The sequence below is a fragment of the Onthophagus taurus genome, chromosome 2, assembly GCF_036711975.1.
Source record: "Onthophagus taurus isolate NC chromosome 2, IU_Otau_3.0, whole genome shotgun sequence".
Lineage (NCBI taxonomy): Eukaryota > Metazoa > Arthropoda > Insecta > Coleoptera > Scarabaeidae > Onthophagus > Onthophagus taurus.
This window is the reverse complement of record NC_091967.1, coordinates 5,654,205-5,679,842: the sequence shown is the minus strand read 5'-3', so window position 1 is coordinate 5,679,842 and position 25,638 is coordinate 5,654,205. Positions and strand designations below refer to the sequence as shown.

The 25,638-nt window shown below is 35.4% G+C and overlaps 1 protein-coding gene and 1 long non-coding RNA gene across 7 annotated transcripts in view; one reads left to right on the top strand and one right to left on the bottom strand.

Annotated features, from left to right (window-relative positions):
* LOC111427068 (uncharacterized) overlaps window positions 1-14,510 on the top strand; it is a 49,363-nt gene extending 34,853 nt beyond the window's left edge. The window contains exon 2 of the long non-coding RNA XR_002707898.2: window positions 14,230-14,510. This is a non-coding gene — a long non-coding RNA (uncharacterized lncRNA). The remainder of the gene's footprint in view (window positions 1-14,229) is intronic.
* Window positions 1-25,638, bottom strand: part of LOC111427063 (tyrosine-protein phosphatase Lar) — a 205,423-nt gene that overhangs the window by 122,514 nt on the left and 57,271 nt on the right. The window lies entirely within an intron of this gene.

The window sequence follows — 25,638 nt, the reverse complement described above, 5'->3', positions numbered from 1 at the left end:
CATATTTAGTTATTCATTAATTAATACATTTCTTGTATTTTTAATTAACAAACTTTACTTGCTAACCATTTTTTATTGGTGAACAAAGTCAGGGATAAGATGTTGAGAAATTTAAATTAACTATTCAAAGTTTTTATTCGTTGGTACAAAACCAACTTTATCCTGAATAATAGTACAAAACCCAAGGACAGTATAATCTAAGAGGACTGCTACATCCATTGTATTTTTGTAGTCCACTACGGGTTGCTTGCCCGCAGTCTACGTCACTCTATTTGCCACGCCTGGTAACTGTCCGTATTTTTCGAGGTTATATGATAGACATTAATACGTCTAAAAGCATAAAACTTCAAAAATAATAGGAATACGTCTAGGATATAACCTCTAAAAATACGCAGCAAACGCATAGACCATAACAACAGCTGGGCGTGGAAAATGGTGTGACGTAGTTTGCGGGCAGGTTGTCACAACAATAGATGTAGCAGTCCTGTTAGATTCTACAGTCCTTGTACAAAACCAAAGGACTGCTACGTCCATTGTTGTGACAACCTGCCCGCAAACTACGTCACACCATTTTCCACGCCCATCTGTTGTGATGGTCTATGCGTTTCTGTGTATTTTTAAAGGTTATATCCTAGACGTATTCATATTATTTTTGAAGTTTTCCGTCCTAGACGTAATAATGTCTATCATATAACCTCTAAAAACACAGACATTTACCAGGCGTGTCTAATAGTGTGACGTAAAGTGCGGGCAACCAACCCGTAGTGGACTACAAAAATACAATAGATGAAGCAGTCCTGTTAGATTCTACTGTCCTTGGTACAAAACCACTTTTATTCTGTCATATTATAGCCACTAGGTAGTATTTATTGTCCGGACCCGCCTACTATAATCAAAATTTTGAATAATTTGGCTCTTACTATTTTGAAATTGAAAATTAACGCTTACTTTCTGCAAAGACACCATACATGCGATACATCATTGGAAAGCTAAAAGTATGCTCTTTTCAGTAACATCATAATCAAGTATAGTTTGTATTTAAAAAAACACAACTTTGTGTTGTATCTCAAAAATCATCAAGTATATTTAAAATTTTTCAACGGCAGTATATTCTACTTAAAAAAGTGTCTTAAGAACGTAACAACCCCATTTCTGTAAATTGAAAAATAAACGAAATATGAGCATTTTTAGAAATCACGAAAATTTGACTTTTTGGCTATAACTTAAAAACAAAAGAAGATAGAGTTTTGGTGTTTGCGGGATTGGGTTAGTCTCGAAAAAAGAGACCGGGCCATTGCACCTACCTTTTTCGTATCTCTTATAGTTTCTGAGATAGCCTATAATAACACCCAAATTTGCCCACCCTGTACATACTTACTTTGTCCCACATAAAATGAAAATGAATGTTTCTAGTTGTAGGTCTAGTGTAAATTCTAGTTTTACACTAGCACTATCACTAGAACTAACACAAGACCTAGAACTAGAATCATTCGGGTTTAGCCGTCTTGAGAGACGTGCGGCTAAATCCGAATGTTTCTAGTTCTCGGTCTAGTGTTAATTCTAGAATCCTTCTAGCACTAGATCTAGAACCAGAAACATTTTGGTTTACCTGTGTGTCTCTTAAGACTGCCAAAAACTCAGGGTTATCATAAGGACGTCACTTTTTTCGAAGCAAAACTTTTCCTTTGCAAAACTACAAAATTATTAAGCTATGTTGCATTTTATGTGGGACAGTGTGAGTATATAGTAGTTTCATAACTATGGTTACAGCATTCATATATTGCGAATTATATTAAATTCCTGGTATATAGATATTTTTAATTGAACACAAACTGGAACTTGCGAGATTATTTTCGCTTTCATCGTATTATTACGTCTTAACTTGGACGTATTCAATAGTTCATTACGACGTAATTAGTGGTTCCCTCCGAAAAAGTTTATCGTTCGGAAACTGCCGGTGCGATCATAAAGTTGGTTGGTTGCAGAAGTAATAATTTGATAACGACAGTGAAATCCCGTTCAGATACCATTGACATAAATATTCCCCACTAGATTTATTAATTATAGTTGTCTAAAATTGCGTCGAGATTGATTTATAATAATCACGATACAGATTATTTTGTGCATATTCAATCATTGAATATCTTCTAATTTATGAATTGTCATTCTGATGCTTCACAGACTGAAGTAGAAGAAATAGAAAAATCTATTACAGCAACAATATCAAAACAAACGTAGATTTGACCATTCTGAGAACCCTGAGTAGTTTGTTTGGAAGAATCCTGCTAAAGAAGGCATATTCCTAAATGCAAACTGTGGCAAGTGTTAACAACTCCTCAAACAAACCCTCATGTGATAGCCATTAAACGTGGGTTTTCATAAACAATCCAAACTCGTACCATTTAACTTAATTTTGAATCAGCTAATAATGTTTAATAACAATCCACACTCCCCATATACATATGTGGACGAGATACAATATACAAAAGGAAATAATGTTGTTGAAGACTTCGTGACTGACGCACGTTGTGTTTGCGCTTTTGGTCGCGTCAAACAATACATTTACCGGCGTTGGGTCAACACAGTAGGGGTGCACGTTCAAGTGGTGATCGATAATGCTTGTTGACTCTGTCAGTATGAGGATGGGTCGTCTGTAGGTTTGCTGGTCGAACAAACCGGAAGGTTTTAGTTTTTGTTGCCACATCTGACGGCTCCGCACGAAATCGTAAATGCAAATATTCGTTGTGCGCCGCGACCCAAAAATGTGTTCGGCAAACAGCTCCGGAGCGAATTACAAGGCAATTTATAGACAAAGCGCCCAGAGCTGGTAATTCAAGACATTTGTTACCGTCTCGATTGTAAACACCGGAAGGATAAAAGCTCATCGTTCGTCCCCTTTATTTCATTCCGTGATGTATACGAATAAACGGAGGAAAACAATTTCTGACCGTAATAACTGAAGAGATGTGTCATAATTAGCCGTTCGTTGAAAACTGCTGGAAAGGCTTAATTAAATAATTGTTGAGTAGAGAAAGCACTTTTCCGTTAATATGTTTAATTTTCACATTGTTTATTATTCAATATGAAGTATTTATACGGACGGGTTACCTAAAATGAATTCCCTGTTAACAATTTATGAGAAATAATTGAAATGTTCAGATGATCCCATTCAATTATTAGAATACATTTGCGCATCATTTCGTTTTTGAGTACCCAAAAACGTAGAATAATAACAATCAATCGTGATAAGAACCTGCTGTATAATAGATCAGCACGTAGATAAAGGGTCAGAACACAAAAGCTCGCAAACAGAATGGGGAGTGAGCATGATAAATTAACGCAGAGATAGTGGTTATGGTATTTGTTTTTGTATCGCGACACTATTAAGCCTTAATTAACATCCCTCGTGAGTAAACACGGGTACCCCCTGCGAATGAAAACTACGTTTTGTCTCTTGTACAACAATACTGAACTAAATTCAACGCTAATCGACCCAAGTTAAATCAAGAAATTTCTCATCATAATAATTATGTTCTTAATCGATGAACATCTTTATATAAAATATTATTTATTTCTGTGAAATAAGCTTCTTTTAAGTAGTAGTAATTAACAAAAAGAGATTGCATCGTAAAGGATTTGCAAGAAGCGTCATAATTATTATAGATTTAAGTTTAATCCGATTTAAATTATAGGCTTTTCCAACTTCCGCACATTAAGAGCCTTGTCATTGGCCGTGCCATTTACGGATCCGCATATTTCTAGAAATAATGTTACAAGTCACCGAGGACTGAGGCCGTTAAGTGGCACTTTGTTTTATATAGTTTCCGCGTCACAAATCCCTAATTTAAAGAGAGGGCTCGTCGAGGAATTGTTCGTGAGCGAGCTGATAAATTGCGTGGATTTTATTAAGCGTCTTGGGCCACAGAAACGTACCCCGTAATTGGGTAAGAAGTAACTATAATTAAGCTGTTTATCATCATTTCTAATTCAGCGTTCCGCTCAATAGAACAAGACTTATTCCATAAGCTCCGGCAATGTATTATATCTACTTCTTTAATATATTTTGTGGCCACTACTGCCATTTTATTTCATTTTTCTTTTAACCCTTTGTGTCCCAAGAAGTCAAACATTTTAAAACTTTGTGACAGAATCAGACAGAATTAAAACGCTATCAAAATACACTCAGTAAAGGCCTTTGGAATAAAATTTTAGCAAAATATGCAATCCCCCTATTTTCGCATAGTCTAAACGTCAAAAGAGATGCTAATTCAAAAATTCCTGGAAACCGTGTTTATTGAAATTAAGAAATAAAACTTATTTTAAATTGAAGCTTCAATTCTGTTTAAATCGATGTATAACAATCGATGGGTTGAATTAAAAAAATATTGAGAAAACGAGTATTGAGTTAAAACTAACATTTTCGTATAACCTAAAAGTGTCAAAAAAGATGCTAATTTAAAAATTCCTGGAAGCCGTATTTATTGAAATTAAAGAATGAGACTTATTCTAAATTAAAGCTCAAAGCTTTCTTTTTAAAATGATGTATAATAATTGTTAGGTTGGATTGGAAAATTATTGACAAAAAACATGTTGAAACAAAACTTACATTTTCGTTGGCACCTAAGAGTGCCAAAAAAGATGCTAATTTAAAAATTCCTGGAAGCCGTATTTATTGAAATTAAGGAATGAGACTTATTCTATATTAAAGCTCGAAGCTTTCTCTTTAAAATGATGTATAATAATTGTTGGGTTGGATTGGAAAAATGTTAAAAAAAAACATGTTGAAATAAAACATACATTTTCGTATAACCTAAGAGTGCCAAAAAAGATGCTAATTTAAAAATTCCTGGAAGCCATTTTTATTGAAATTAAGGAATAAAACTTATTTTAAATTAAAGCTTAAAGCTTTCTCTTTAAAATGATGTATAATAATTGTTGGGTTGGATTGGAAAAATATAGAGAAAAAAAATTTTGAAACAAAACTTACATTTTCGAATAACCTAAAAATGTTAAAAAGATGCTAATTTAAAAATTCCTGTAAGCCGTATTTATTGAAATTAAGGAATGAAACTTATTTTAAATTAAAGCTCAAAGCTTTCTCTTGAAAATGATGTATAATAATTGTTGGGTTGGATTGGAAAAATATAGAGAAAAAGAATTTTGAAACAAAACTTACATTTTCGAATAACCTAAAAATGTTAAAAAGATGTTAATATAAAAATTCCTGTAAGCCGTATTTATTGAAATTAAGGAATGAAACTTATTTTAAATTAAAGCTCAAAGCTTTCTCTTGAAAATGATGTATAATAATTGTTGGGTTGGATTGGAAAAATATAGAGAAAAAAAATTTTGAAACAAAACTTACATTTTCGAATAACCTAAAAATGTTAAAAAGATGCTAATTTAAAAATTCCTGTAAGCCGTATTTATTGAAATTAAGGAATGAAACTTATTTTAAATTAAAGCTCAAAGCTTTCTCTTGAAAATGATGTATAATAATTGTTGAGTTGGATTGGAAAAAAATAGAGAAAAAAAATTTTGAAACAAAACTTACATTTTCGAATAACCTAAAAATGTTAAAAAGATGCTAATTTAAAAATTCCTGTAAGCCGTATTTATTGAAATTAAGGAATGAAACTTATTTTAAATTAAAGCTCAAAGCTTTCTCTTTAAAATGATGTATAATAATTGTTGGGTTGGATTGGAAAAATATTAAGAAAAAAAATGTTGAAACAACACTTACATTTAAAAGAGTCAAAAAAGATGCTAATTTAAAAATTCTTAGAAACCATGTTTATTGAAATTAAGGAATGAGACTTATTTTAAATTTAAGCTCAATGTTTTCTTTTTAAAATGATCTGTAATAATCACACCTAATAACCATTTATCAAAGAAATACCTTTTTGAACAACAAAATTCAACTTTTCACTAAACTTCTAACCTCACATCTGGATGAATAAGTTTAAAGTGTACCTAAAAATCCTACAGTGCGGTTTGCGACGTTTTTTATACAGATTATTTCTTGTATACACTTGTATAGTAGAAAGTACAGACAGCTCTAAATGCGCCGAATAGATAACTACAGTTTAAAATTACCGGTACTTTAAAGTACCGTCGGGACACAAAGGGTTAAAGTTCAATAATAGGTTTGCTAATTATATTACATGAAACAACCACAAAAAGGAAAAATAATACGCTTTTCAATCCGCACTTTAATTACCTTTGAAAAAATATATACGTGAAAGCCACAGCGGTGGCCGTAAACATTGTTGCATCGGGAAGCTTTTTATCTTTATGGAAAAGGGAGTTGAAGAGTCCGAGTCATCTACCTGGCCAATATAGAAATGAAGTAACTGGAGAGTAAGAGACATATTGATTCACTTAATGGATGGCGGAGCCACTTACCAATGCTTACGGGAGTTCACAGTGGTCGACCATGCTTTTGATCCTTTCTGATTTATGAAACAAAATGCGTTCGTTGATGCCGATGGTCGTAGCTCGTACCAGGAATAACATCAAAATCGATAAACGGGAGGACGGAAAATTTAAAAACGCCGTTACGTGCCCTCTTATGGGCGATAAATAATTAAGTGGGTCCATTTAAGGGCTATCGCTAAATGAGATTACTCCCCCAAATTCTACGTGATAGATACGCAAAGGGCGATACGCGGATTTTCGAGAGGGTCTAATATATCGAGTAATCATTGTTTATGATCTTATCCAGATTGTTAGGGTTCTAGTGTACAAACGCTCAATTTAAATTCATGAGGATTGTTTAATTCAATTTCATTAAAGTAATTGAGCTATCTGTTTCTATCGATATATGAAACGGTTAGCAAAAGCTGTACAAGATCGGAAAGTGGTAAAACCTCATGGAGAAGGGCCTATTAGACATATGCAAATCGAGCACTTCTCTCCAGAAATCCGAACTAGGAGACTACGTCGTAGAGAAGTACTTTGAAAATCAAATGACAAGTTCCTGGGGATAATTGAAGACCTGAACGGCTTTCCCCAACTCGACCTCACCATCGACCGTTCGTAGACACTCTTCATAGGATTACTGGTGGACATCTTCTCTGCTCAGGATTTATGGCCAGTAATCAGGATCTCAGATCAGAGAGAGTAGCTGGTAGGGTCGTGGGTCGACCGTTAAGTTAAAAAGTATATGTGACGTCATTAGAAACGATGAAGCGCCAGTTTAGTCTCCGGTGAAATATGTCCGGATCATCTTTCATTTCTTTCTAGCCGCCGAGCGGACCTTATACCCGAGATTATTGCAAAATTTTATAGTTGGCAATTACTCACTTGATGAAAACGTTCTCCGCACTGTCGCCATTAGTTTTTTACCCGCGACGGTCGTTGCTCGCCGAGGATAGTTTATGAACACGTCCATGCGAAATATAACGAACTTGATAAACGGAAGTGCTTTACATTTGTCATTTCTAGATAGGCGGGTAATATATTTTAGATTTTCACCATGGTGTAGTGCGTTTCGGAACGCATTAAGAATTTTATGGGGCGGAATGTTTGAATATCAAAGCAATGGACCAGTGAAAATAGAACGTTAGTTGATGTGATTTTGTAGTTAAATCATAATAATAATTGATGATACATTATTTAATATTATTATTACCAAACCAAGGAAATATTCTCACATTAATTATATTAAATCTCCAAAAAAGTAAACTACCCAACAACAAGAGGAAGAGGGCGGTAAATAATAAGCCGGAATTCCTAGCGAACTGTGAGATACCTAAGAACGGGAGGGTTCCAGTGCAAATACTCTTTCAACTTCTTTAAATAATTACGGAACAGTATCCGGTTATGTAAATAACAAAAGGGACGAACGGGGAAAAACTCGGCAATAACCTGGACTTTGCTTCACAAATCCCGTTATTAATTTAAATGAACACTGAACGGAACTTCCCATTTGCAATGTCTTAATTAAAAACTACTATTATTGCGCATAGTTTAATTAAACTATTGAAATATGGCGGCGCAGTGGGCGGATCTGTTGGCGGAGAAGGGGACAAGTTTAACAAGTTCACGATAGATATTCAAATTCTAGTCCCGCACACTCATACCCATCCTTCTCGCTTTAACTCACGGATAGGCTAAGCTTGTAGTTAGTAAGGGTCGACGAGATAAGGTCCCAGTGTCGTATAACACATGTATAATGATTAGAGCAGAAACGTTAATTAAGCTTTGTCAAACTGAAACATCACCGCGATATAAGTTCCTCATGATCGTTTGTAATTATAATATAAGGTGTATTACTTGGTATATAACAATGTAACAATTTAATCTTTATAATGATTTAATTGTTTAATATTATTGAATAATATTTTCAAATATATACAAGGATGGAGAGTGCATTCGGTGGTCAAGTTGATTTAATTGTAAATGGAAGGGAATCCGTTTCCAAATCGGATAATGGCATCCATGAGTTTCCTCGTGTTGGTACATCGGTTCATCAGGCAAATCGGTTAAGTGTTACTTAAGGGATATACTGCATTAGACCGCATAATGCCGTACTTATGGTGGGGTTTTACAATCGAGGAGTAACACTTGTAAGTTTTTTAACGTATTATTTTGATTTGGTTAAGATCGGTTTTATAGAAAGTTCATCCAACTAGAAAATGGTTTATTTGTGGAATTTACTAAATATAAGATATTTCTCAAAATATATACAACCTGAATTGTTTGAAGAGATATGTCGAGGAACGTAGAATCGAGTTGGTGAAAAATATATTGTGAAAGTTAAATACTTGGAACAAAAATTGATTTCGGTAGGGTAACTTCCTTGCCACGTAAAAGTCGTATATACCAAGCGTACGTGCGAATAGTAGCGACTTGGGGTGGTGGTTCGAAGCAGAACATCGAGCACGTGAGACGGTACGTGAATATAGGTCCCATTTTAAACTGGTTTTCGACCGGAAAATATAGTTTCGCGATGAAGTTCCGCGCCGTTGGTACGAAGCTTGCGAAAAAACAAACCTACCACACGGGGGGCCGGTGACTGGCGCTCCATTTTCTGCGCTTTACGTTTTCGATATTGCCGCGTGCAAATTTTCAACCTGTCAGTAGGCGAGAACTTTACCACGGTACTTACATATACGTTTGTACTTTCTGTACGCGAAAACTCAGTTCCGCCCACACCAATATTGATGAAAATGGTACGGTACGAAACCTGTGTATACAAGGCCTTGAAAAAAATTGATACATTGCTTCTTTGTTTAACCTGTTATTTTCTACGATATCAAAATATAACCTGTTATTATTATGTTTCATATCGACCCCATAATTATATACGTACTGAAATAATAAACTCAACTATATTGTAGCAACTCTTGTATTGTAAAAATAAAATTAAATATTGTTAAAGTTATATAAGACAACTTTACAGAGTATGCTATAAAAAGACGAGTTCGCCTACCTTACAACTTCGGCCAACTCACTATGTACCGCCGATACCATTTACGTATTAAATTACAACGTTGCGTAGTATTGATCGTATCGCCTTGTATATGTGCAGGTAGCGAAGTTGTTTTATTAAATCTTATCGTCGCGCGTTCTATTAAATTTCTCGATAGGTATCAGGTAACATTGCCTTCCACGCCAGTACTTTTGAAAGAGACATTATTATCACCATTATACCTTACTGTGACGTTAAAATATAGCCTACTTTTTAAATATGCAATTCCACGGAAATATAATTATCATTCATTACGTTATTATAATTAAACATGTGTTGTACATATGCTACCACGAAAACTAACACTTCATGGACGAGTATTGCATGTTTCATTACTTATTTATGCATAACATGTGAATATACTTTCTTGGTCCACTTCAGTTAATTTTCTTTAGTGCAGACTAATCATAATTTGAGGTAGAGATATCCAATGTAATAATTCTCAAATAATCTTTGATCCAAATGCGACCTTGTAAGATTTATCTTGAAAAAAACGTTAGTGGGGCTGCTTTGCAGAGTAAAACTTAATATTTAAGTCACACCTCATTTGCGGCTATAATCCACACTGTTATCACCAACAAGAGCTTCTGGTATCGTATTGAAGTTTTCAGTTCTTTGAAAGTAGCATTTTCTCAAGAACGTGAAACTTCATTCATCTTCGACATTCCACTTTCCAATTTAAGGTCTTTGCGTCTCTGCCTTTTTTAGTTGTCAAAAATAAAAGGCTGGTATGTCTGGTATACTTGAATACGATGTATCTGGAATAAATCTTAGCTACTCTTTAGTTGTATATAAATCGTGCTACAAACTACGGTTTCGCAGGCTTCTACATTACAAAAATGATCTTGATGATATTTATATTTCTTCCACAAATGGGTTAACAATATAAGATTTCTGGCAGAAAGAAAGCTTATAGCTGGACAAGAAAAGACTTGATAAGGTAGATTTTGCAGGTTTAGATATCATAATAGTTAATGAGGTTGATATGGTGCTATTGCTTCCAAGTCAATTGCTTTAACACTTAACCAGCCATGAAATCAATCCAAAGAACCCAAGAGATTACAACGAATTAATGAAGAATATCTTCTGGAATATAATAATAAATATTTCAATTAAAATAAGTCATGAAAATGAGACATTTCGTGTCGTACGTTTTATTATGCACATACGGAATACTTGCAGTACTATTCTAAAATAAATTCGACTATTAAATTCTCCCATCAACACTCTTACTGAACGCAAATTCGCCAAAGTTGGAAACTTGAATACGCTCCAAGCGGCGGCCGCTCAAACGGCGGCAATAGTTGAAAAGTTAAATTGTTCACCAAGCGAGTTAACTGGGGTTCACGCGATCTCCGTTACGTTTTACACAGTTCGTTCGCATTTATACGACTAGGCAAGACGCGCACCTACTGTTGAACGAATAAATTAGAATTCCCTTTCGAATTATGGAAATGACCCATCAAAATACGAATATAAACAATTCACCTTCTCTAATCAAATCCGCGCACCTGCGTAATTACTTTTCTAAACAATGAGGTGGGCTCTCTGTTGGATGTTGGTAATTTTGCTTTTGCTGTCAGAGAAGGGAGCTAAAGCTGAAGAACAAAGCAGACTACAACAGATTTCATTCACAAGGAAAAATTAAAATATGGACACATCCAGAGAAAAACGAAAAATTTTAAATTATAATCTATGAATGTAAACTAGAAATAAAAGTGATTTGTTTATATTTAAATCACTAAACTATTGATGAAATTTCGATAAAAACATAGTGGATACTTTTTATTTAAGTACTAATCCAATAGTTGTTATTTGAATGTCTTTAAATATAGTGCATGCTTCTATTTGTGTAATTTGTTTTGATGTGTTTCCTATAAATAAAACATCGGCATAAAAAGACGTTAAAGTCAAGTGGCACTTTCTCGGAGGAAGGGAGAAACTAATGAAATGGGAACCGATAGTCAATCGCACGTTCGTCGGCGGGGAGTAAGTGAATTATGGCTAGAATTTTAAAGCTATCCAATTTTTCGTAAGTGCTATCACATAACTTGGTGTATTTCAAGATGCTTTTATATAACTTATAATTGAAGCTTGTCAGTTTATTATTTGGAAATAATTCTTACATTACTTTATTCTGGTTATGGTAAAAGGCAGATATATAGCTGTACTTTGTGATAGATGGCGTAGTATCTCCAGAATATATAGTTCTTCGAGCTTTACAGATATTAATGATCAGCTTAAAGGGGATAACGAATTAATTCTTATTATATATAGTACAGAAACTTGAAAGCGGATACACGGCCACACCACCTGGTGTACTTATCCCCTGACAAGCCTTGCACAGAGAGGATAATTGGCTTACGTTAATTAATGATGTGCTCACACATTGCTACCTATCATCTACGCCTACGGTGTAGCCACCGTCAAGTTACCACCTTCTCTACGTTGTTACTTTGGCACCTGTTATTAATAAAGTTGCTATCGTGACACGCTGTCAACCCCAGCACTACTGTCGTGTAAAGTATGCAATTTTAATTGAAGTTTGAATGCGCCTGTTGGAAGCAAGGACGAAGTTCACGGCGGCGGCATCGTTAATACCGTTATGGATGACGAAAATTGCACCAGATTTTATGAAACCGCCGATGCACAGAGTCATGCTAAAATTGATCATTTCACGTCATCGGTTATAAATTGATCCTGGCGTTCTTTATATATTCAAAAAAAACCTTGGTGCGGTAAAGTATCAAAGCGAAACTATTGCATAACGATGAGAGCTTTAACACGTATTCGTATTTAATAATAGTCATTATTAGTAACTAAATTAACTGAAGATCTCACATCGACGATAAGTCAAATTACAAATTAATTCTGAACCTAACGCTGCCGTTGCAACAATTATAGCACTGTTTGCTTTGATAACAATCCGCTTGTTTTGGTAATTAATAGCCGGTACGGCTAAAAACACCTGCGAGTTGGTTTGAATCAAGCATGTGTTACACTTTTTAATTATATTCGAACGATTGTGTACGTATCACGACCTATTTCCGTCTAAACAAACAATGCATTTTTATGATTGGTAATCAGTGCGCAATATAAACAATATAAAAATAGATACAAAAATGAAAACGCACTAAATAATCGTAAGTGATGACTCTATCTGTATGGAATTTCTAATCGCTTATTGATGAAACGTGTAATTTTGGTTTAGAATTGAGTACCGTTTAGTGTAACGTAATTTAACTTCGCTCCCACATTAGATTAGGCACCACAAGTTATTGACGGCCAGTCAAATTTTCGCAATATTAGTTCATTAATTCACTGGTTATCGATGTTTAGCCTGATCATTAATAGGTTTAATGACGGTCATATTTCTTCCTGGTGGACGGGTTGGGCAGCAGTCGGCACGCGCGTTTGACAGGTCAGGGGTCGGACAAAGAGGGTGAACAGGAGAGGAGAAATGCGCCTCTCCAATGCCGTACGTGACGGTCCTGTGATATATGGAGCCAGGGCTTCGATGATCGTACACCAACGTTCAACAGTTGGAAGTATAACTGATGGAGAGACTTCGGCGTATCGCCTTGACAAATGCAGGAACGTTAAATTGATTAGCCATCTAATTGCTCTTCACCCTAAGTCCCGGATATACATTTAGATTATACTTGAGTGACGCTTTCAACTAACCCACGTCCTTACTCATTAATACATATTGTATTGGTGAACGATTTTTAATGATATATATATCGATGAATTAAAGTTCTTATTCAGGGTTCAATTGTGGATTCAGTTCAAAAAACCAATTTAATTATTAATACGGACTTAAATTTTATATCATTTGATGTTGTTAACTCGGACTGAATATCCTAAAGCAAAATTAAATTTTCAAAATTCGAATTGTTAATGAACAACAAAAATGAATCAAACTTATCTTAATTAGAAGTAATTTGTTTCTCCTTCAAACAATGGTTTCTCTATACGCCTCCTCTATCTCAACTTAAATCCTCGGCTAGATCCACACTCTCACGCTAGATGTCCAAATCCAAATCGATTGTTTTAATTTATTCTTCCTTTTTATATTCTGATTATTGTCACAAATTTTATTAAATTAGTTTTTTTTAAAGTTCTAGTTTTTTTTTATATTCAAACTCACATTAGGTTATTTCTTCTTCTTCACTATGATCGGGGTTACGTTCTTTTTTTGAGTATATTTTCATTGTCGAACACGTTCAAAGCAAAACGATGCGTCTTCTTCTACGATTCAACTCTGATTGTTATTGTTATTTTTTTAAGCGTCGGTTCTTCAATCTTTTATCAAATGCATAGGGACTAAGCTACTGACAATCTTGGATTATTTCAAAAATAATTAAAATTTTGGTTATACAAGGTACGTCAAAAGATAATTTATGTAGAATTTCGGAACGACATACAATGTCGATCAAAATATTTTAAATGTTTTCGTTTTTCCAAAATGGTGATTATCAATGATATTGTATCGATTTGTTGGTTAATTTCTTACATTTCAGGAACAATATGGTTTTAAATAAGTCTTTATCGATAATTTCATGAAGAATATCGATTCTCAACTGACAGATAAAAATGTAGTCATATTTTTTCATTAATAATGAAATCAGATACTCGTATCAGCCTGAATTACTACAATATATAAAACTTTTTCATCAAAACAATAAAGAATAATGTGTGATGTATAATAAATAAGAACATAATAATAAATAAGGAATTATTAATATTTTCAGGTACCACAGGATAACGTAAAGTTCAAACGATGTGCGGAGCTAAGTAAATTAAACCATTATAAGGTCGAAAAAAGCACCCCCGGATGTTCCCTTAGGGAGTCAGACCAGGCGTTAAATCTTGACAGCATGATGTATTTTTCCCGGGGCATTTTCGCCATCTTGACCCGGTAAGTAAAGCTTTTTAAAAAAAGTAAAATGGGATACGAACAATTAACTTTCTTGTTGGCTTCTTTCACCATCTACATTAAAGAAAAAACTAATAAATAATTAATCTTTGCGAATTGTAGAGTTTTACTAAAATGAACCAAATTACCTCTAAAACTTTAAAACCATTAAGGTAAAAACAATAAAACACTTGAACAAAACTTAAAGTTTCGTATAGTTAATATTAAAACGTATTTCAAAAATGATTTATCTCTTTTTTTGTTATAAAATCTTGTACAACATAAATTTCGAAATCCTTATAAGCGAGATATCAGAATTTGTAAATTTACGAGCTTCTCGAATCTAAATATCCACAAACCGCATGTTTTTTGTAAGAGTTAGAAGTAAATAGAATCCAGTTTAGCCGTAAATCACACGTCAACCAATTCGAGACAAATAAGCGCGGGGTTCGTTCGGTTTTGCCCCTGCAACCAGATAAGTTAGGATTAATGTCCCTCGGCGGGAGCTCGCCGACTAAAACCAATAACAGAAACCGATATGCAGGCCTTAAAGCAACAAACTATCCGACGTTGCCGGGCGTGCGTCGGTCTCGTATCCGTTGTGTGGCGAACATAACACAAACCTCACAAAGTAAAGCGTCAGGGGTTTGCAACCTAGGCAGCTAAACGAATACACCGAGCAGCACGTAAAACAAGATCAAGCGTGGGTGTCCAGCGTTGATCGCCGCGAAATTAAATCAAGTTTATCAGCCTTGTTGTATCTACCTACGGCAAACGCGCAAATCCGCAGCCTTTTGTGGCCAAGTAATAAACTGGAGCATAGCCCGGTTTCGTCGATACTATACCGGCGTAATCGACCTTTACCATTCCACGAACAAAGACGCGCCCCGTTGGGTGCGTGTTGTTATCTCGGGACCGCACGTGAATGTGAACTGCCGCATTACGGACCGGAAACGCTATGTCCGCACACAGTATTTGTTGGTGTATTACCTAAGCTGCGTGCAACTTTGAATCCCCAACGTCGACATATAAAGGCAAACTAAGAATGAGAACATCTAAAATTTCGATAATACATTTTATTTAAACATTAGACAATCAAATTCGATATGTTTTGAGACATCTTTTAATAAACGATATACCTAAATTATTGACGTTTATTTTTCACACCCCATTGTATCGCTTGAATGGGGTAGAAAAATGCGAAAAAGTAAGGGAGCGTTTGTAAAAGGATATATGAAGCGAAAGTGATTTGACGTATCATTCTGTGGCTTGTCGTCATTAAAATAAATCATATGCTCGTCGAAGCAACGGCGTTTGTGGTTCAAAATGGAAAAACTTGCAATGAATCAAAAAAAAAAAAGGAAAAAGCGGACGCATTGCCGCTCCATCAAATATCACTTTATATGTGAGAAAAGTGTGCGTCGGATTTCCCTTCTCGGTCATATATTTTCTTGGGTCCAGCCCTTTAACTGAAATTCCCGAATAGATCACGCCACATTTACATCTACATATCGTCCGTGTGAACATTGATGGGGTCTCTGAAAAATGTTTCATTTTCGTAATGGAACACATGTGCTCTTTGTGCCCCCAGAGTTTACTTAAAAGTTTAGAACATATGTTCAGTTTCAAACAAATTCTAATTTAGGCTTAAAAACTTCAAATAATCAAAGAAAAATCTTTTTAACAAATTCAAACATAGAAATAACGAAAACGATAAAATATATTGGTAAATAGCATCCTTTGGATATCCGATTAATTTTTTCAACTTCCGACCAGTAGGAAACCGGGTAAATGGCAATGCCGTGTACAGCACAGAGACCGAACGAGAATGCACACGGCCTGATCATATAAGCGATAATCTATGCATTTGCAGCAAAATTCCATTTTACGCAATGACAGAGAGCCGGCTCTGAAAATAGAGGTAATAAATACCACGGCGGGAACAGACGTGGACATAGCGACACCAGTCGATTCTGCGCGCTTTGTAAGCACAACGTTCCATAGCTTGGACGACAAATGGAAGCGGGTGCCGTTAAAAAACATTTTTTGAAACTCGTAAATATGTATGAATGTAGAGAAGTGCACTACAGGTACCTATTGCAATACCGCTAGTAACCGTCCACGGTAATTGATGTTGAAATGATATAACAAGATGGCCTTTTGCTAACCATACAAAATACAAAGTGATGTCATTTTCAAAGATTTATTCACAGAAATAACCATAATAATGATAAGTGTTTAGTCTATATACGTACACTATGATTTATGTACATTCGTATCATGTTTCTTTGAATGTCTCTTGTAAGAGTCTTGTTGAAGCGTAATTGACATCGATCTGATATAAATAATTTCTCTGATCTTGGTAATCACCTATTACCTACTACGCATGCCAGAAAAAACAATTTTTCCTAATATGTATTTTTAACTAATACGTTCGTAGATAATAAAGTAGAAATAAAGTGAATTTGATAAAGTTGTAATATTTATCAAAATTAATTGCATAATGAAATTAATTTCTTATCCATTGCGATTTAATGTAATGAAACTCCCTTTATCAGAATGCAAATGTACAATTTCGCATTCTCGATCCTCTTGGTGACCTCGTCATCGCGAACCGAGCGGTTCCTGTTCCAATCTACCGCAATTCCGCCAATGTATCATGTCTCGGGAATAGGAGGAGGTGTGGTGCAGTGTCATCCCTTAGGAAACCCATCCGGTCGTCCGGTCCGAGGACGGCCAAATGGGTATGGAGTGTCTCTTCTCTCTCGGTCGGCTAGTTAACTTATAGGAGAAGTCAACGCATCAAGATGAATGGATGTTCCTTTGCCGGACCCGGGCGAGCACTTAACCCCGGATCCAGATGGCGTAGAGTCTCGCCATTACAGCCCGGCCCCGTTCCCCCTGGCGGCAGTGGCCCCACCTACGACCGCGGACTGCCGCCATCTCTCGACGGCTACTTAGTATGGCGTCCGGATCGCGGCCCACTACTTACAAAACACTTACATGCATTACCAGCCGCCCAGGAGCCCGCTTAATGTCGTGCATGTGCTCCCTTCCATTCGTTTTTCACACTGTTTCTAGACCGACGAAACCCCCTAAATCATGCCACCTCCCGCCTCTCCAGAAAGTCCGGAACATCCCCAACGGACAAAAACTAAATGCACTAGGCAGACTACCGTATTGGCGACGATACGACGATTAATACTTAGTACCACTTGGGGAGTGGTTACTGATTTCACTTGCAAATTTCAGCAGTAAAGGATAGATGACCAACAAAAACCACATAGGGAAAATCTATAAACCACATAATATCGTGACAGATAAACGAATTAAAAAACATGTAGATTTTAATTAAAAGATAATGTTAGTATGTTTTTGTTTTTTTAATAATAGTTCTGCTATAGAAAGAATCGTCAACGTTGTTGTATATCCATTTCGACCCTATCAAGTGGAATATTGCAAACATTGTTAGTGGTATTGGAGCGTTAGGGCATGGGAGCTGGGTAAATGGTTAACAGGTGCAAACGAAGGAAAACCTTTCCTTAACCAGATGACCATTTAACGCCAGACTAAACAACGTACGCCCTGCAAGATTACAACTGTCTTGTGGTGCTGTTCCGGTCTTTTCAGTTAACGAGTTGCACCACAAAGGTCTGGTTCGTCGGACTAATTGACAACTAAATCCTTTCGTATCCGCCACACCACCGGTCCCAATAACGGTAATGAGGTGTAAATCTCTGAAACAATTTAACCAATTTTCACCGTGAATTTTCAAAATTGTTTCACCTGACATCTAATATAAGACTTACAAATCGAGAAAATAAAATATATTCAAATTAGAGGAATTTGATGTTCGCTAATGTAAACTTAAGGAATGGTCCATTTGCGAGCCAGGTCACCTTCTGGGACATTATAAAGCTTCCCAGAGCGGAGGAACTCCGAACACGATAAAGTTCCGTTTCGAGTGCATTAACAAATATTGTGAATTAGGGATGCATTGAAGTTACACGGGGTTAACAACACACTAAAATGCAAATGAGCGCGTTAATTTTAGGCAAGACTTGGAGGCGGTGTCGTCGCAGCCGCACTTCGTACCGCCTCCACCTTTGGAGTCTCCCTGAACTTCTCCTCACTACGCGCTCCATTCCTATCCGATTAGTATTCCGTTGATAATAAGACAATGCTTACTTTCCAACCCGCTTTTACTTAACCAGTACAGAAACTATGCATACGGGATTAAAGATAGTGCTTTAACGTGTAACTCATTTTTATAATCTCCCACGAGATAATGAACACACGGAAGATAATTTTCATATTGTTATACAATTTATCATAAAAGTATGAGTTCGGCTATATCAGTTTACAGTCGGAGGTTAGTAGAAACAGAATTCTGTTCATGACATTATGAATTGCTATTTAAACCAACATTTTAGTAAAATCAGGTTGCAGATTACAACAGAGCTACACAGTACAACATTTCGATAATTGTGCTGTGGTTGCTCGGACGCGGCAATGTTTAGCGTGCGGACTAGCTGTGCGTGCTTCGCTTTGGCAATCGTACACGTGTACATTTATCCATCGACTCTATCGAATTAATTAATATAATTGACGGTAAAATAGCTTTCGTTTCCGGCTAATGATGCAACCGGGCTACGTAAAATAACGGCAACGCATGCAACCAAATGCGGCAAACCTGTTAGCGTGGACTTTGCATGGGGTTCAGTTACCACCGATATTCCAATTAAATCGTACACTTGTATTTAAATGTTGTAAATGACCTATTAATTTCAGTACTGTACCTATATGTACGTAAACTACAAATTAATTGAAAACCAAGGAAATTTTTTTACTTTTCGAAAGCATGTAAGTAACGTGAAATAAGTAAACGCTTGCGTAAAATAGATTTGGCATGGATATACGTTAGTCAACTAATTTAATTAACCCGTTACCGATTCAATTTTAAATGATGTGCCCCAATTACGTAATGGTGGCGTACATCCTGGTGAAAATGGCCACCTTCTAAATATTTCATCGCAATCGCAGCGACTCTATCCCCATCCCGGTTGTGTACTCACGATCGATAGCCTCCACTAATACCAATTTAACTTAAATTACCGCTCCAGAGATTCAATACTTTTACTAATTTAATTTCTATCCCTCTGTCCCCTATCGGCCTAAATTTTGAATGTCGTTCCATCAAAAGACTGCAGGTATTCCTTAATAATTTATTCTCTAAAGCTTTGATGAATTTAACAAATATTAAAGATGAGGTACCGTTTCTTAACTGATTAAAACCATAAATTTTAATTAATATTAAATGTTATCAATGTAGGAGGAAAATACGCGTTTAGTGTTAGTTAAACGATCCAATAGTGTATGGTTTAAGGTAAAATATTTATAGGACATGATAGCTAATAAAGCTCTACAACCGGGGTGCATTAGCCGCATGTATTATTTGAGGAACATTTGGTAATTATCCGTAAAACAAGCTTTTACTGCTGGCGTTTATTATAACTAATAGGTTTGCATCGCGTAATGATACTCCATTAGTAGCTTGAACGCAACTTCTCATTCCACAAGCTCCCTAGCAAATTGCCATTTACGGTATTCACCAACAGGTACTCATTCAGACACATTTTCGCGGTCATCAAATGAAGTAACCAAAAATGTTTTAACATTAAATATTCAAAGAACTAAAATAGTTTTTGGTGGAATATTTAAAGTATTCGTTTATTCAATATCCATTCTCGATGTCAAAGGAACGTGCCTTCTCCTTCATCCAAAAGTCTTAAGACGAAGTATTACGACGAGTGTGTCAGAAATGCTTTATATGCCATGGTATTCGATTGTTCTTCAACGACAACCCGTCCCACTACCTAGACTATCTTTCAGTTTTCGGTTTCTCCTGTCGCCTTTTCGTTGTCTGTATAACGATAAATGTCCTTACGGAATGCTTTTGCGCTCGTACGGTCTACGACGACTTCGAAAAAGAACCAAAATTACATTCAGATAATAGCATTGCGATCAAACCGAAATAATATGGGACACTCCCGGTCTCTAAAGAAAAATAATTTAAAAATAAAGAAGTAATTAATTCGTAATGAAATATTGCATTCAAGTTTAAAGTGTGGTAATGAAATTGTGAACAAAGAAAGTGCTGTAGCGTGCAGAGAAACGATGAGGCCAAGCAACAAACATTTATAATTATTAAGATAACGACGGCAACGTACAGAGTCCCACGATTATCTAGACTTTTACGTTATGGCGGTCACAAATAATCGTTAAACAAGCTGCACCGTATGTATATATTTCGAAATACAAGTTACAAAATAGACGAGTTATTAAAAGTTTATTCACGACTGGCGCAAAACCGTTAGAAACATGTGTAACATGAAAACTGTAGAATTTTAATTGGAAAATGATATTCGTATACGTTCATTTGTAGAATTGATCAATAAATTTTAGAATAATATCATTGCGTATTCATGTTACCTTTAGGGGATGCTCCTATTTTGCAAAAACATAAAAGGCTGCCGAGAAAATAGCGCAGCTCAAGCTTGAAGAGCGTCGATTCTGTTTAATATAAATATGAATAAATTATTTCGATCTGGCTGGAACGTCAGCAGTCAACGTAGTGGTAGAACCAGGATTCTGGCATCGGCAGCCCTTTATTGCTTTTTACCGTGAAATCCATTACTGCAGATCGGATTAACGCGAAATTTGCATATTATCAATTTAAATATGTAAAGCCCTCCATATACCTTCCTATATATCTATATATATTATTGTGTTGTAACATTTCTAGATATTCCTGACAATTCCAATAATTTCTCATAATTGATGTAAGCAAATAAATATTGTAAAAACAAAATTTTTATGTAAATTAAACATTAAAAAGTGGAAATTGATATAATATAAAAATAGATAGTCATCAATGTAAAAGTTAAATGTTTATTGATCAATCTTAACTGCCTAAAATGTTTTGTAAAAGGTTTGTGAAAAACAGCATTTATGCATTAACACAATTTTATTGAAATATAACGTACCATGTTACTTGCATCGCCTAAACTCACACATTCATAGAGGCCAATGTATGGATTTTCCGGAGAGGTTAACATCTCAAATAGAACATAGAGCGTCCTCTATGCTAGAAGGGATGAAATCTGTGAGGGTAAAATCAATACTGAGCTTTTAGCCACCTGGTGAGTAAGAGTTACAAGGGTGGATTCAAGAACTAAAAACATGTTACAGCTTACAGGTTAACTTGAAAAATCAATAAGGAACGCTCGCTGTAGAACTCTGCAGGGGTGGTAAAAGTTGGAAGCAGTGCTTTATTGATTTGCAGAAGCTGCAGGACTAGTTCCCTACTTGGTTCTGCTACAAACCGGTAGGGTGCGCGATTTAATTTTCATCGTACAGAATCCTACTTTACCGATCCATAGCGGTATTGATTAAATCAAAATCAGGCTCTAAATTACTATATTTACAGGTGGTTTAAATGATAATATCAAAATATTTAGTTAAAATAAATAATTTAAAAAAATTTAACAAATAAAATACATTAAAAGTAATAAGAAATCTAATATAAACATACAGCGTGTCCTAAAATATATTCGTATAACTAAAAATAATGAGAGCAAAGATATTTTAACCGCAATTTAACTAAAGCAAGAACACGAAGTAGATTGTAATTGCAACCCTCTTTCTATTTTGATCAAGTTTACGAGACAGTGGGCGATAAATTTTATTGGTTTAAGATTTCGACTCCACGCTGCGTTAGCGATAAAACACCGCAGGGCCGTTCTTAAACTTACAGTGGTTTTGTCTTAGGTATCTTTGTAATTAGAATATCAGGTTAAAAAAAATTGTTTTATAAAGCGAAATTTTAAACGACAAAATTGTTTAGATTTGTATTCAACAATTATTTATTAATAATTAAATTTAATAATATATTCAATGCATTAAAATTAATACATGAATTTTTTTATTACTGTTTAAAAGTTAGTTTACCAAACGTTGATGAAATTAACAACATGTCCTTTAAAACAAATTGGTCAGTAGGAATTAATTAAATAAACCAATGCAATTCATCAATTAGATGCCACAAACCGCAAAAATTTTCCAACACAAATGCTTTTGTCGATTAATTGTATATTTATGATCGTATCGCTTGGTGTAGTACAAACAATGAGTTCCACGATGCGTACGAGTATGGCGCCACATTAACATTTCAATAGAAGATAATCAGAATATAATTAGCTTTACTCTTTTGTTGTAATGACCCGACAAACAATCAATATTCGTATACCAACTATTATATTCGTTTATGTATGTGTGTTGGGAGGGAACAAATGCATGTATATACGGTAGAAAAGCGAGTACATCGACATTGCAGTGAACCGTGACGAGGTCTTCTCTCATGAACCCCAGAATATCCTGCACATGACGTCGGGGTCGTTATCGAGCGCTAGCAGCAAAGACGCCGCAAGTCGAAAATGTAGTAACGCCGAGGCATGGAACGTGTTTGACAACTATAACATTCAGGACTAACGTACTAATTAGGAAGTTGCGATAGTTACCCGCGATAAGCTTCTTACGACCCCGCACACTACTGTAACACTTTTGTATCGATACTTTCAAAGTACTCCGTAAGCATACCTACTTGCGAAGGCGCAGTTAATTACAAGAATGTTTTATAATTTTATACATAAATTCAAAGCGTTTCATACCTTTATTACCCCACAAAATTTTATGATAAGATTTATTAAGTCAAAATCTTTATCAATTCAAATTAAATTAATTAACTATTCAGTATTGTAAATAAGTAGGATTTAAGATTTTAATTAGTCACAATTAAACAAATGTAATTTATTGCTGTCAGAAACCCCTAACACCAAAGTGATCAACTACAATATATCTGGTTGAAATAAAATAGGAAAAGAAGAAAAGGAAACAGAAAAAATAACAGAACTAAGAACCCGTATTGATTTCCCTATACTACACAAACAATCCAATTAGATTAACCCATTTGTATAATTCAGAAGAAATGACGAATTGGACCAAACCTTTTTTATTATACACCGGTGTGTAAATTGTAATTATAATAAACTAGCGGACGATAAGGGCTAAATGAATGACAACGATAAGATGACGAGCCGTTTCGATTCAGCCAGCTACAAGAAAATTATGAAGCTAAAATCTAGAAAAATTCCAGCAACACGACAGAGAAGTTTCTTTTTGTAGGTTCCAGTACCTCCAAGAATTTAAGGACCACCTAAAATTCGTAAACCAGATATTGTCAGTGCCATAAATTCTCCAACGTGCCAGTTGGCGAAGCTCTTTGTCAAGATTTTACATATTTTCTGGAATCAATCAAAGTATGAAGTTGGTAAGGATAGCCTGGTAAGTTTCGAAGTGAACCTTCATTTACCACAGTACCAGTCAAAAGCGCCGTAGATGGTATTTCCGGAAACTCATTCCGGAGGGTTTACCGAAGTACATTCCAGTACTAGTGGAGTACTGTGTTCTACGAGCAATGCAAAGGAGCAGCAATGGAAAAAGCGAAACCAAAGCTATGGTTTAGTCACGTGATTGACACCTTTGTCATCTGGCAGCATGGGAAAGAGCGTCTCGAGAAGTTCCTAGACCACCTAAATTGGCAACACCCCATAAACAAATTTACTATGGAAACGGAAGCTGTTAAACAGTTACCTTTTTAGTAGCTACACTCTATTTTTTAATTCGGAGGAGTGTTTTCAAATTGAAGCGCTAAAAAGTAGGATTGCTATTGGTCAGTTTTCGGAAAATATTACACTAGGAAAATTCTACATGTTGCCGACAGCCATATTGTTGCAACAGCTATTACCGTATAAATCGTAGAAAAGTCCTTGTTACAACAGATTAAAAGTATATATTTTTAGTTAAAATAAATAACTAATTAAATTCGTAAGTACAGGTTACTTAAAATCCTCCTTGACTTTGAAACTGCCGCCAAAAAAATAGCTTTGAAAAATTCCTCCCAATTAAAAAATATAGTATAATACATTATATTAATAATAATTTCCTTTTTCATAAACGTACATATACGTTGACTAACACTATCGAAATCTGGTAGAGTAACGTGGTGTATATTTTCCGTTCGAAAAGAGTACCCCACAATCGCTAAAAGCGTTGTATTAAATCAATAGAGGGGGCCGGAGGTGCGTTTGACAGGTAACATTTGTAACTGGTAGGGAGGAATAGCAGTGCACGGTTCGGCTTGGCAATCCTTCCCAAAAAAACAATGCGTTTTTCTTCTAAACCGTACCACCCTTTCCGAATTACTCCCATGTCGAGATTTTAGTGCCACCTCAGCAACGACCACAGTTAACCCGATGGATTTTAATTGACCCCATTATTTTTTTTTGTTTCAATCCACTTAATAATTTTATAGGTGTTGATTAATCAAACTGTTTTTTATAAATTAGGACAAATCTAAATTTTACAAACACTTATATATGCAAGGTAAAACGAAGGTGGCCCAAAACTATTCGCTCACCATGCGTATTCGCACTATTAGTTTGATAAAAATAAAATAAATTACAATAGAAAACATTTATTATAATACAAAAAGACTTTGTAATGTCTTTATAAGAAATTAGCAAGAAAAGATTTATTTTTATCAAACTAATAGTGCCAGTACGCATGGTGAGCGAATAGTTTTTGGAGTCACATATGTATTTAAACAATCATTAAAAGTGACTTAAAAAAAAAAGGAACCTAAAAAAAATTTTAACACTTTATTTGCCACTAAACGGATTGAACGTGACGTACACAAATACCCGTTTTAAAAACTCCCACTTTACATTCCGCTTGAAAACAAAAACAAATTTTATTCCATTGTCGATTTACCGGAATTTCCGAATGTCTGCAATTTCACAATCGGACCGTTTTATTTATTTCCCGAACTATGAGCCCAGCGCGGAAAGAATAAAACCGGGCATCGGTGAACGCTAAATTTGCGCCCCACTGTCAACGAATCGCGAGTATATTCGAAAATATTTCATTGCATCTATCCTCACTGGCGGATTTGCCATAGTGCACGTTGTCTGCAACGTAACATAACGTGCGGGTTTGGATGTCCCTCGTAAAACTGTTCGGTGGCTGTACGACCCTCGATGAAACTCCAGACGGATAGCAAAAAGAAACGGGCTTCGTACGAATCATCATCGTGGTTATGACAGCATGCAATATGTAAAGAGAGATA